The sequence below is a fragment of the Eleginops maclovinus genome, chromosome 6 (genome assembly GCF_036324505.1).
Source record: "Eleginops maclovinus isolate JMC-PN-2008 ecotype Puerto Natales chromosome 6, JC_Emac_rtc_rv5, whole genome shotgun sequence".
Lineage (NCBI taxonomy): Eukaryota > Metazoa > Chordata > Actinopteri > Perciformes > Eleginopidae > Eleginops > Eleginops maclovinus.
The window spans coordinates 10,617,580-10,630,046 of NC_086354.1; the positions used below are offsets into that span (position 1 = coordinate 10,617,580).

Consider the following 12,467-nt stretch of genomic DNA (forward strand, 5'->3'; position numbering starts at 1 on the left):
ACCGCCATCGACTACCAAGCGGCTAAACTTAGCTTAGCCTGTCGCCATGCTAACATACAGGCGGAATTTGCCTTCATCCAGTCGGCAGGCCCGCAGCGTAACAACACCTTTGGTTATGGAAATGTGTGGCCAGACACAGTAAAAGCAACCCCGTGATCAAAACAGTGCACACATGTAGGATAAATAAAATGTAACAAAACTGTTAATAAATCAAACAAGGGAACAATGCTGTGGTGATCCGGTGGAGGTTCTTAGAAGCACCAGTCTGCCTATATGAACAACCACCACCACCATTGTCGAATAAAACACGGCGTAGCGACATGTTATGGTCATTTCCAGTTGATTATAGACATTACCTTTTCTTTTTTCTTCTCAGTCCTCGGGTCAGAAACAACACCCGTCTTTAGTTTAAATAATGAATAGGTCGATAAAACGGCCGTGTTCTCCCTCCTCTCCAAGCCATCGTGATGGAAGTGCCCTGGCTCTGTAAGCACAAGACGACTACTCTGACTGCGTGTTTCCCCTCCTGTCTAACCACCAGCTCTAGTTCACATCAATACTGGCAGATAACAGGAAAAAAGGACCCTCTCCATATTCATCAGCAGGGTCGTCAGCAGCAGCAGCAGCAGCAGAAGCTTACTGATCGACCAGAGCAACACGGTTTTTCAGAGACAGTCACATGAGGTATAGGTATTCCTCGGTGAATTATTACGCCCCCTCCTCATTTTAACAGAGAAAAATAAATGCACCTTTTCATATGGTTCTTCACGTGATGCTCACTCTCAGCATGTCAGATGTCCCACATTGCATTGTAGCTGTGTTTGCTTTTGCTTTTATAGCAGACACTATAACACACACACCCCGCCCCCACCATCCAAATGTAACAGTTATTGCTCAGAAGCAATACAAGAGATGAAATGTTGTATAGCGGTTGTACTGCCTGCCCCTCACTGTATATGATATGTACCCCTTCAGCTCTGTTTTTGTTGTTGTGATTGACAGCATACGGGTCATTTATCCTTCAGTGATGGTTGAATTTGCTAAAAAAAACAACAACATTGGTATCACGGGTTATTTGTTTTGTAAAATTAACAGTCAGTATATAGTCTTAAAATAAAGGAAACTGTCAACCTGTGACTGTCATTTGTGACTGCACTACTTGGATTCCTGACATGTTGAGCTCTAATTATCCCTTAGAGGACTACACACAAGCATTACTTTAAAAAGTCTACAGAAGCCCCTTTGATCTATGACTCATTCAGATATATTTCAGGGTGATAGTGTTCCTGTGCACAAGCCATACACGTTGTGTCATTAGCTGTTATTTTGGCTCTTGCTGGTATATTACTGGTATTAAAGGATGTGTTCTATGGTTTTGGTCATCATAAAGTCAAAGAACCCAGGTGGTCAAACTGAATCACTACCGAACACTGACTGCAGTGTCAGAAAGAATCTTCCAGGCAATTTTTGGACTGAGGGCTTGGTATTAAGTAAGACTGATATACAAGATGATGAAATAATTCCCCCCTGGCTGGTAAACAACTCACTGCTCCATAGCACTTTCTGTTAACTGGACATAACATGCACACCTTACACTTACACTTTACATTGTACATTTATATTACATTTCCATTTAATATTCCATTACATTGCACTATTTACTATCTGTATATTTCTTATTTTTATTTCAAATGTTTTGCTATGCTTCATATTGTATTTTATTTTGCTAAGGTAACAAAAACATTTCCCAAAGCCATGGTCACGGTTAGCCCATCTTTCATAATAGAAACCACATGTGAGCCCCGCTGACACATGCATATACACACAGTCATACCGAAAGCAGTTACCAAGAGGGATCACTGAAGTACGCTGTCAGGGTTAACCAGCAAAATATTTGTCGATTAAAATGTCTCTCTTTGTGCTGCTTGAACACCTGAATCACCTCTGGGACTCAATAAAGATTACCTTATACAAATGTTTAAAACATGATTTCAACTGAGACAACAGTTTCAAACTCTTTAGCCAATATTATTTCAGGATAAATAACGAATATACCCAAATCATCAAATATTCTGTTATTAACAAGATCTGCCTTTTATAAAGATTCTTGTCTCAGTGCCAGCAAATGTCAAACCACAATCTGCCATCACTTATATTATTTAAAAATAAATTAATGAGACATTCTGTAAGCGTAACACTCAAATGTTCAGAACCTGTTCCTGTGTCACATGTACAGGCAAGTTCAGGCATGCACTTTTCTGAAGTTAAAAGCAATGCTCACTAATAGCTGTTAATACCATTCGAAACTGTAAGCACTGAAAACAATAGGATATGTTTATCAAGCTTATCAAGCTAAGATTAGTACTTCTGATTTAGAAATCAGAAAAAATACTGTATATACTCTGCTCTGATAAGATTTTTAATAAACATGGATCTTATAGGCCTTTTGTTTTATCCTAAATCCCATCAGGGGCCTATCATGTGGCCGATTGTTGTACGGCAGCAGTTCCATTGTCCCTTCCTTCCCACCTGCTCATGTTACTCTGCTAATTCAGTTTTCCTCCGGGATCGTACACCTTATGTGACCAGACATTCACAAGGCCTCGCATTCTACATTAGCAGTTGTTGGGCAGAGAGCCAAGGCAGGATGGGGGAGGGGGTGAGGGGCGAACAGTCCTTAATTTTTGCCCTGCAGAGAGTGTTGCAGAGTAGCACTCCGATCTATTAATATTGAATCAAGCAGGAAATACAATCTGCCCACCCACTGTTCTCCATCTGGGGTCAGAAGATTAGCAGGAGCCAGGAGAATAAAATACGTATACAAGCAAACACTTACACACACACACACACACACACACACACACACATACATACACACACACACACACACACACACACACTCTCTCTCTCTCTCTCTCTCACACACACACACACACACACACACACACACACACACACACACAAACAAACACACACAAGCCTATTAAAGTTTTCCAGGATCATAAGCCTGGTGACTTGGCCTTTGTGGCTTTTGCTCTGGAAGGCCAGAAGCAGGAAATCAACAAATAGTATAGTAGTATAGGTCTAATAGGATGCTATACTGCACGACTAACAGATCCTATGCATACCGGGGCAGAATGTATCAACTGCATTTTAATGAACACTTCTCATTTATTCTATTTATTTACTGTACTACACACCATCTTGACTACACCTTCTTAATTAGTATTTGCAATTTTCTTTAGGATTGATAAAGTTCTCTTACTAGACACACAAGACAAAATCTTGTAAATACAATGGTCATTTTTTCTCAATCAGAATCAAATTAAAGTCTTTCTTAGAGTTGCAAATATATAGGTCCAGGACTTCAAGAGCAACACAGTCACGTATTACTGTACATACTCATGGATCAACATGTCCAGATACTGTTTTTACAGGACTTTAATAGAAATACCTTTTAAGTCAGAAATCTCACTGCAAATCAAGTTGTGTTAAGAGTTTTAGAAAGGCAAAACCTGGCAGATTCCCATCACATCCTTGACTCCCTCTCTGTTTATCTTCTTCAAAGTGTATGTGTTATCTTCCATTCCAAATATTTCACCCAATCTCTCTCCAATGTATGACTTCATTAAACAAAAGTAATGTGTCCCTTCTATTATGGATCCGCATAAAGTAAACACCAAAAAACAAGGGTATTGGTTATACACTTATAGGTTATAGGTCAGGAACAGCTGTACTGAGTTTTTCTCATCCAAAGTTTAACATTAATGCAATACTAAAACCCCCTACAAAAATGTCTGTAAGTTTTATTTTTTTAAATGTTGACATTTTAAACTACGAAATCACTGGAAAAGAGACTACATATGGCTCTCTGATTAACTGTACTGCTTACAGAGTCTCTCTCTATCTTTTTTGTTTCAAGCCACACGCGGCCAAGGCCATGGGTTCATTCTCAGCCCAAAAATAATTCCTGTTTTTGTTTGAGGCGGTTATCCTTGTGCAGATACTGTATCTTAGACAGATTGCATGGAGAAAAAAAAATCCCACGCAAATAGAAAAACAAACTAGGACTCCATATTTTTAGGATGATAGGATTACTTTGGCTTTGAACTTGTTTTTACTTCTTATTTTGATGATGTTTGTAATATTAATGGATTAGCTGAGTGTTGCCTCAATAATGAGAATGTGGTTTTAATGTCTGCCTGATGGTTCAAAATATCAGTTTATTTAAATATGTCCCTGGTTTATGACGCTAAAATTCCCAAAAGGTAGTAACACACATTACCCTTTTTTAGTTGTATCTGTCAACTCCTTAATCCAGAATAAATGATCAAACACTAACATACTGTAGAGCAGTCTTTCTAAAAGTCAAAAACACAATCAATGTGATCACTGTCCTTCTAGCACTCTCTGCAAACATCAGTTAATCAATAACAGGGACTGTTTGCGAAACTTAAAATGACTCCACAGCTGAACCCAGTTTAACAGTAGCAGCACAGACTGTACAAAATAAGGAGGAAAATACAGCTGGCCTTTTGGTCAATTCAAATGTATGGTAAAGTCCTCTCACACAGACACAACTGCCTTTTAGTTATCCACTATTATTCTATAACCTGTGAGAAATACATGAGATTAAACTGCAAATACTGCATGTTTTTTTCAATGTGCTTAATTTTGTTCGAGCAACTGTGTACATTTTTATATTCGTCTAAAAAACGTATGTTTGCAGTGTATTGACCTTGTGCTCAACAGATTGTGTATTACTGGCTACTCAATTTGCATTTTCAAAAGCAAGTATCATTCTTTCATAAGATATAAGTCATAACCAACAAAACACAACAGTTCATTCAGACTGAATAAAACAGAATGGGATTCTACATCAATTTGAAAAATGCCAAATTAAAACTCTGTATCTGCCTCTCTTTCTCAACTCATTGCGCTCTTAAAAAACTGCACATTTCAGTGTTTTATTATGTGGTACGAACAGAGTCATACTAGATATTTTTGGCCATGCCAGGCCAGAATTTGCGTGTTTGCAGACACAAGATTGCTCAGACGAGTATGGGCTCGATCCATCATGTGATAAAGTGGAGACCAAGTAGAGCCTGGGGGGGAAACATATAGGCTTAGATGGCTGCAGTCTGCTGCTAAATGAGGTGGCAACAACAGGAAGTCCCATTAAAATGTGACAGTTAGTGCTATACAATATTTCATTAGTAGCACAATAAACGTCAATATAGTTTGTGTAGAAAATATAATACATTATATTGATATCACCTTTGTAAGCAGTGAGAAATGTAGGGGGAAGGGCTAAAATAAAGCAGAATAAGAACTAACATCATCACCCAGTCTATTACTAACTTCTGTTTCACACCCTCACACTCATCTAGACTTTCTGTCTCTACCACTCCTAAAATTCATAGAACACAGTTTTGTTCACATCCTCGTGGGTGTGTGTGTGTGTGTGTGTGTGTGTGTGTGTGTGTGTGTGTGTGTGTGTGTGTGTGTGTGTGTGTGTGTGTGTGTGTGTGTGTGTGTGTGTGTGTGTGTGTGTATGCACATACTTGATGTGTGAGGACTCTGCAGGACCCCAGGAGGTCAGCGAAGCCGGTTCAGCAATGCTGCAAAGCTCTGTTATGTGTGTAGGGGGCTTGCAAGCAGGAGGACGTGAAAAAGCAGCAGGTATTCCACAAGTATTGCATGTACTCTGTGAATGAAGGGACAAATAATAAGCATAAGTTCATGTTAAAGACTCTATTCAAACAGATTTATGTCTTCTTGGCCCCCTGGCTGTAGTTGAACATTTGTTTATTTCTGTTGAAATTTCAAGACTGAGAAGTGCCTTAGCAGGAACTTAAGTTCTCTGCCCTCATTCACTGACTTCTTAACACCATTTGCTTTGTCACAGTAACTAGATTGTAAATATGGCAATTAAAAACTTAACAAATTTCCCTGTAAGGAATTAATAAAGTATTTTTTTCTTAACCATTATGAGCCATGAAGACATTGAGCCAATGGTTTACTCACTGTGGTTGACAGTATTCTGGGTTTGCTCTGACCTGCAGCTCAGCATGTCAGACTATGAGGCTGTATAACCCTGACCATGCCTTGTAGCTCTGAATCCAGCTAAGCTGTCGACAGCCTTATGTTTCTTGAGGCGTTAAACCCTGTGTGTTCTGTTAATGGACAAGTGCCTTATAACTTTGACCTCATGAGGGTCTTTAGGTGGGAGATTTCCACTGTCTCTGATGTGGTAATGATTGATGTGAGAATAAGAAAAGAGGCCAGATCAAAATCCTGCAGGATAAATATACACAGTGATATTCAGGATAAAACTCATTTGACATTCATCAAGTAAAGCATTCAAATTAACGTAGTAAAAGGAAAGCAAAAAATATGGGAAACTATCTTACTTTTCATGTTAAATCGTTCCCAATATTATAATCAGTTCTTAGTAAAACATTTGCCACTCACAAATCAGAATTTAAAGCCTGTTTACTATTCCTCAGTGATCACATTGTCTGATAAAAGTCAAACCTAAGTGGATGTATGTCTAGCTAAAAGGTTTCTTTTCGTTATACTGCTTTCATTGAGGAAGTACAATGTTTCCTGGTTTTGCCCTGACAGTGCTGTATGATCAGCTCAAACAGTCTCTGTATTTTTATGTGGTAACATGCCATATTTGGTTTTTGGAGTGAAGATGTATTACACTCAAACAAAAAAGACCTTTTTATGACATTTTCTTGCAAAACCAGGAAACACACAGTAAATACAGAGGGTTTTTTTCTTTGCTTGGCAGTCTCGACTTGCTAATGATTTAACATCCCAGTCATTCAGAAGAATTTACCTTGGCAAATGTAATATGTCAGCCACCAGTGGTAGAAATGCCTTAACCCTTAAGGTACCATTTGGGTAGTCAAGATTGCTTAATCTCACCAAAATATCCTGACATTTAAATGCTCGTTCAGGAAACCATAACCCCTGAGCTTTCCTGTCCATACACATTGCATATAATACAGATAAATATCATTACTTGCCTATAGTCAAATAAAAATGTAGGCTTTTAAAAGGTTATCCACCAAGTCAAAAATGAATCAATAAATTACACAGTTAATTCATTTATGATAGAGTGTACATAGAAATGAAGCTTTACAGTGAGGTTGGTAATACAAACGAAAATGTGTTATGGTTACTTTAATCAGTTTTAATTTTAAAAAATGTTGTTAAAAGAAACTACTTTATTTCTACCAAATTACACCCAGCAACTGTATCACAGCGCAGAAGGACGGACGCATCGACTCATTTCAAGCGATTTGCCCCTGGCTGTTCACTTTGCTAAACAGTGTGAATGGAGAAAGTCAGACTACTGGCAGATACCAGATCTGAACTTTACAAGGTACGTATCTCAGGAAATGGGAAACAGTGGGTGGAATGATCTGCCGTATATGATATCCGATCGGCGGCGCGTGCACACGCAGCGGCCCCTCGTTCTCCCGATTTCTTAGTATTTTTTTTACTATTTTCTAGTGTTTTTTATACATATTTTCATATATATTCGGCATTCAAAAGTGTCACACTAAAATGTTGCCTGGCTAATGTGTCCTTAGACCAGTATCTACCTGGCTGTAGTGTGTGACAAGGAAGTGAGGTTTAGGTTAGATTTATACCCCCAGGTTTTACTGTTACTGCAATGCGAGATGACCTCTGTGATAGCAGGAAGGTGTGTTCATAAGTCATGTGAGGGGGAATTGTCTTGTGAGATTTTTATTCTGATGTGACGATACAAGTGAGGTTGAATTGTATTGCAAGAGGAGCTTTTTAAACCATATAAAACAATGATCCATTACTGAATCTGTAGAACAGATAATATAGGCCTATGTATGATGACACATATTCCTACATGGCTCCATGGGTAATTTTTTAAAGACATAACAAAGTCTGTTGTTAACCTGCCTGTCAAGGAACACTTTTATTGTAAACATTTAAAATAATGACTGTAATTATATTAACAGTTTACACATCATTAAGATAGATAGATACTTTATTGATCCCAAATGGGGATATTTACAGAATACATTAACATTGTTAATTAAAACAATAACAGTATAGCCTTATATATGCTTATAGCTAATGTTATTTATGTCATTTGAATCGAAAATATGGTTTTTCCTAACAAACATGTGCTAATAACCCCACAAAATGTGCGTGACAAAAACTAAGACACCCATTTTCTTTAATACGCCATCTTGAGAAAGCCAGCGCTAGTGCCTGAAAATCAGACATCAATAGCACAGACAAACCTGAGCCCTGTCACTTGACTACCATGTGACTGGTTCGAGGCGGGTGCAGACAATAATACCCACTAACAGAGGGACCTTAGGGGGCCACAGCTGCTGGGTCACAGACAACAGAGCGGTGGGGGGAAGATGCTGTCATACTTTAGTTGTAGAGGCCTGTGGGGAGAAAGATCGCTGGTATGAAAACAAAAAGCGAGGGTTTAGTCTGTAAGTCTGTCAGCATGGGGGGGGGGGAAGTCTGTGCGTCTGTCCAAGCATTAGCATTGCAAAGGTGTAAGACAGTCATTATCTTTCCAGAGGTGTACTTGAGATAAAAAATGAAGGTTGATTCAAAAAACAGCCTTGGTCCAACACCTGAGGCAAAGTTTTTGAGCAGCTAGGTCAGGGGTGTCCCAATTTTAATTGGCCAGCAGCTAATTCCAAAAGTATGATAGTATATGGCCCACACATATGTGCTTGGTTTATATTGTACTGCTTAAATATATATGTTAAAATATATCAAACCGTATTTACGTATAAATAAGCAGAGTTTTCTAATAAATTCAATCAATTAAAATCGAAAACATTTTCTAACAACACTTTGTAGATAAATCTGAGGCTTCTGTTTTAAGGGATGAGCTGCCAACACTCAACAGAATAAATAAAACCCCATGGGTAGCTTTGATGTAGCCAGGTTTTTTCATATATTAAGTTATCAAGCAAAATCTACATTAAATTGATTTTGCTAACTTATAACTTAATTTATGAGGCAATATACCTCACCCTTCGTATATTTTTCTGTATGTGGCCCTCAGTGGAAAATGTTTGAAACCCCTGCTCTAGATGTTCCTCTATGGTCAAGCCACTAACTTTACCTAACTTCTAGAAAAAAAACCTTTGTCTACTGGGCATAAAGCATGCAGCTGTTTTATCAGAGCTTTTTTTTTTTTTGCTGAACAAAGCTGCTTGTCGTAAATAAAAGCTGTGCTGAGAGCCGCTAGAATGAACCTTTAAACCAAAAACAGCTGAAAGATGCTAAAATGCTCTGGGCTGAAGAGAACTGCAGAGACAGGTGATATCTGTCTGTGGGGTTTGTCTCTACCTTGGCCTGGTACATGGGGATTCAGAGAGGACGTCAGATATGGGAGCATACCAGGTATCCAGCAATTAAATTAGCTCCTCCATATTCACATATACACATTAATGCATCAATCCTAATAATCCACATTACCACAATACGCACTTTCACTTTTGGTACTTTAATTTCATTTGGTTGCTAACTGAGTTGTACTTTTAGTGAAGTAAGATTTTGTATGTAGGACATTTTCTTGTAACAGAGTATTTTTACACTTTAGTACTTCTAATGTTCTTAAGTAACAAATAACTACTTCTTCCACCTCTGCAAATAATTACTTGGAGGTTCTCCAACCTCATATGTATTACAACAAAGGTCAGAACAATATTTCTGGATACTTACAATTCAGACGTTTTCTGTTCGTTTTATTTACAGTAAATAAGAGCGTTATCATCTGATCGGAGCGTCCCTTCAGGTAACTTGAATGGGGTGTAACCTGTAAGAGAAACTGGCACGACTGACGAAATAACATGACACTGGTCTAGTCAGACAAGATACAGCCTTGTCTATTACTCCACATAAAACTCCCTTTGTTGTTAGGGATGTTCCATGTTAGCGCATGCGTCATGCCATGACCTTAACCACGCAGTAGCTCTTTCTTTCAGAGGTCATTCCAAACGGATGTTGCCAATCGGGAAATCTCCAAAGAGGTGTATGTGTTACACTGCCAGTACTTGAGATGTTTAGATATGGAAGATATAGAGCCAGAAATGATGCTCAGCAGAGGTGTCTGGTTGCAGATGGATTACTGACTGACAGCTATCCATTTACCATCTAACAACATTGGTTAGTGCTTTCCTGCCACCTGTGTGCGAAGTGATGGGCGCTTTTCTCTGCTGAGATAGAAAATACACAAACAGTACATGCTTGACTAAATCTTCTTAAACTAAATCCTTCCTCATAGGGAGGATCCTATCCATCATGAAAACAGAATGACAGAAATAAAAATACAAATGCTGGATAGGTCTATTCTATAGAATCCAAATTTTGAACTGATATTTCAAAATTGTTTCTTGTATCAGGAATATTTTTTAATTATGTCTGAAAACAAGACTAAGAGATTGCTTTGTGTGTGTGTGTGTGTGTTTGAGAGAGAGAGACTCCAGTCAGGCTCAGCAGTGCTTTGAGCTAAATGCTAACTTGAGCAGGTTAACACTCTCACAATGCTAACGTACAGCTGAGCTAAATATGAACAGCTTTTCATGTGTTTGGTTATAGAAGATACATCCAAATATTTACTTTATCAGGTCATTTGATGCAAAGTATCACTGTGATACTGATACCCAAAACACTCAGTAGATTCTATCTATATAGTATTTGTAAAATGTTGTCAAAATCCCTCAATTAGATGACTAGGTTACATCTGTATAACCTTGCATTTGAGAAACTCATTTGAGATGGTAAAGGTTATGATCATTTTTCAAATGGAGGATCTAGCCAAACCCCACCATTGATATTATTAAGGCCATGCCACTAGCATAGCTACCACGCAAAGATACCATTTTATAATTTTAGCTTGATGTTGAACACTGCCAGAGAGTATGAGGGAAAGTGAATTGTGTGTTAGTGTGAAACCAAGGACTAGAGTAGATTACCACACCATCGGATAACAAAACCAAGACACACATAAAAAAACAAAATTCCAACTAATAAAGCCTTGAAAACTAAAGCAGGGGAACTGCCCCGAAGCGTCACAGTTGTTTCATCATAAGACATTTTGAGGAAGTGACAGAGGTAATGTATGAAAGGGAAGACCGTAAGATGTCGGTACTCATTTCTCACTGCCAACCCACAAGTGAATGACCACTTCAAACCTCTCTGTACTGTTTTATATTGAACCCTCTGCAGAATTTTAAGGTTACACCAAGGGAAATTACGTTAAAAAAAACAAAAAGAAAAAAGAGAGATGGCACTCTGGGGGCATTTGCTTCAAATTGAAGCTAGGCATAAATTCCCCAGAGACATTTCAGTGAAACCTCAGACAGCTCAGCAAAGTAGCTTGATTCCCTTTACACATTTTTCAAATAACTGTGCCCCTGGGTAACCTCAATCAGAAAATGATTTGATCTACTATTCATTCTTTCAGGTACTGTGAATAATAGTACACACAGATACAGCTGTGAAAAAAATTAAGGGACCACTACAAATCTAAATTTCTACATGTATGGCAGTCATTCCATTCCAGTGTCTAGAATTCCAACCCAGTGAAAAGTTGTCCGTAGTTATAATATTAATTTTACCCAAACACATACCCATTATCAGTAAAATATGAGAAACTGATAATGCTGCAGTGGTCTTTTTTCCAGAGCTGTATGTAAGCAGAAAGCATGATTTAGTAAGAGTAAATCTTTTATTTTCAAATATTGTTTTTACCAAATCTCCGTTCCAAATATGAAACACACACCTATTCGCATAAATATTAATAAAGTACCTCACAATATTTGAGGGCGGCAGTGTCAAAGTCTAGAGGGACTTGGCTTGGGAACTGGAAGTCGCGGAAAGACCAAGTGCTACCGAGGTGTCCCTGAGCAAGGCCTGAGTTATGCCGCTGAGAAGCTAAAAGTTGCTCTTCGCTGTGACGCATTCCATACGGACTGTAGTTAGTATTCATGTTGTTTAGTAAAGAAACAAAACAAACCATATCTTATGGACCACATGGTCAACAGAAAGTGTCCGAGCAAATTTCCCCTCTCTCCTCTTTCATCCACAAAACCGGCATCCAACAGGTGACCTAAATATCAATAAACCACACCCTAAAAACTGAAACGCAGATAAAAATATAATAAACTATGGCAAACAAGCATTTTGGCACCCACAGCACTTTTCGCTACACTGCTCCCCGTGCGCCGAACATATGGCAGCCCACTGCTCCTAACACTAGCATGGGTCAGATGCAGAATTAAAACTGTGGGACGATTAAGGGTTGATTCTTCTTCTTTAAATGCATATAAAATTTCAATAAACAGACTATGATTCCGGGGTAAACAGATGATAGATTTTAGAGTTGCAGGCTGGGCGAGACACTTTCAAGAACTCTATATATTCGCCTACTGAAA

At 38.4% G+C, this 12,467-nt stretch overlaps 1 protein-coding gene across 7 annotated transcripts in view; it reads right to left on the bottom strand.

Annotated features, from left to right (window-relative positions):
- The window catches only part of st3gal3b (ST3 beta-galactoside alpha-2,3-sialyltransferase 3b), a 53,787-nt gene extending 43,883 nt beyond the window's left edge, over positions 1 to 9,904 (bottom strand). For 3 of the 7 annotated variants that reach the window (XM_063885428.1, XM_063885425.1, XM_063885422.1), the window contains exon 1: positions 750 to 818. The gene's annotated coding sequence lies outside the window, so the exon portion shown is untranslated. The other 4 variants (XM_063885426.1, XM_063885424.1, XM_063885423.1 and 1 more) reach the window with 3 other exon arrangements.
- Positions 9,905 to 12,467: the final 2,563 nt, after the last annotated feature.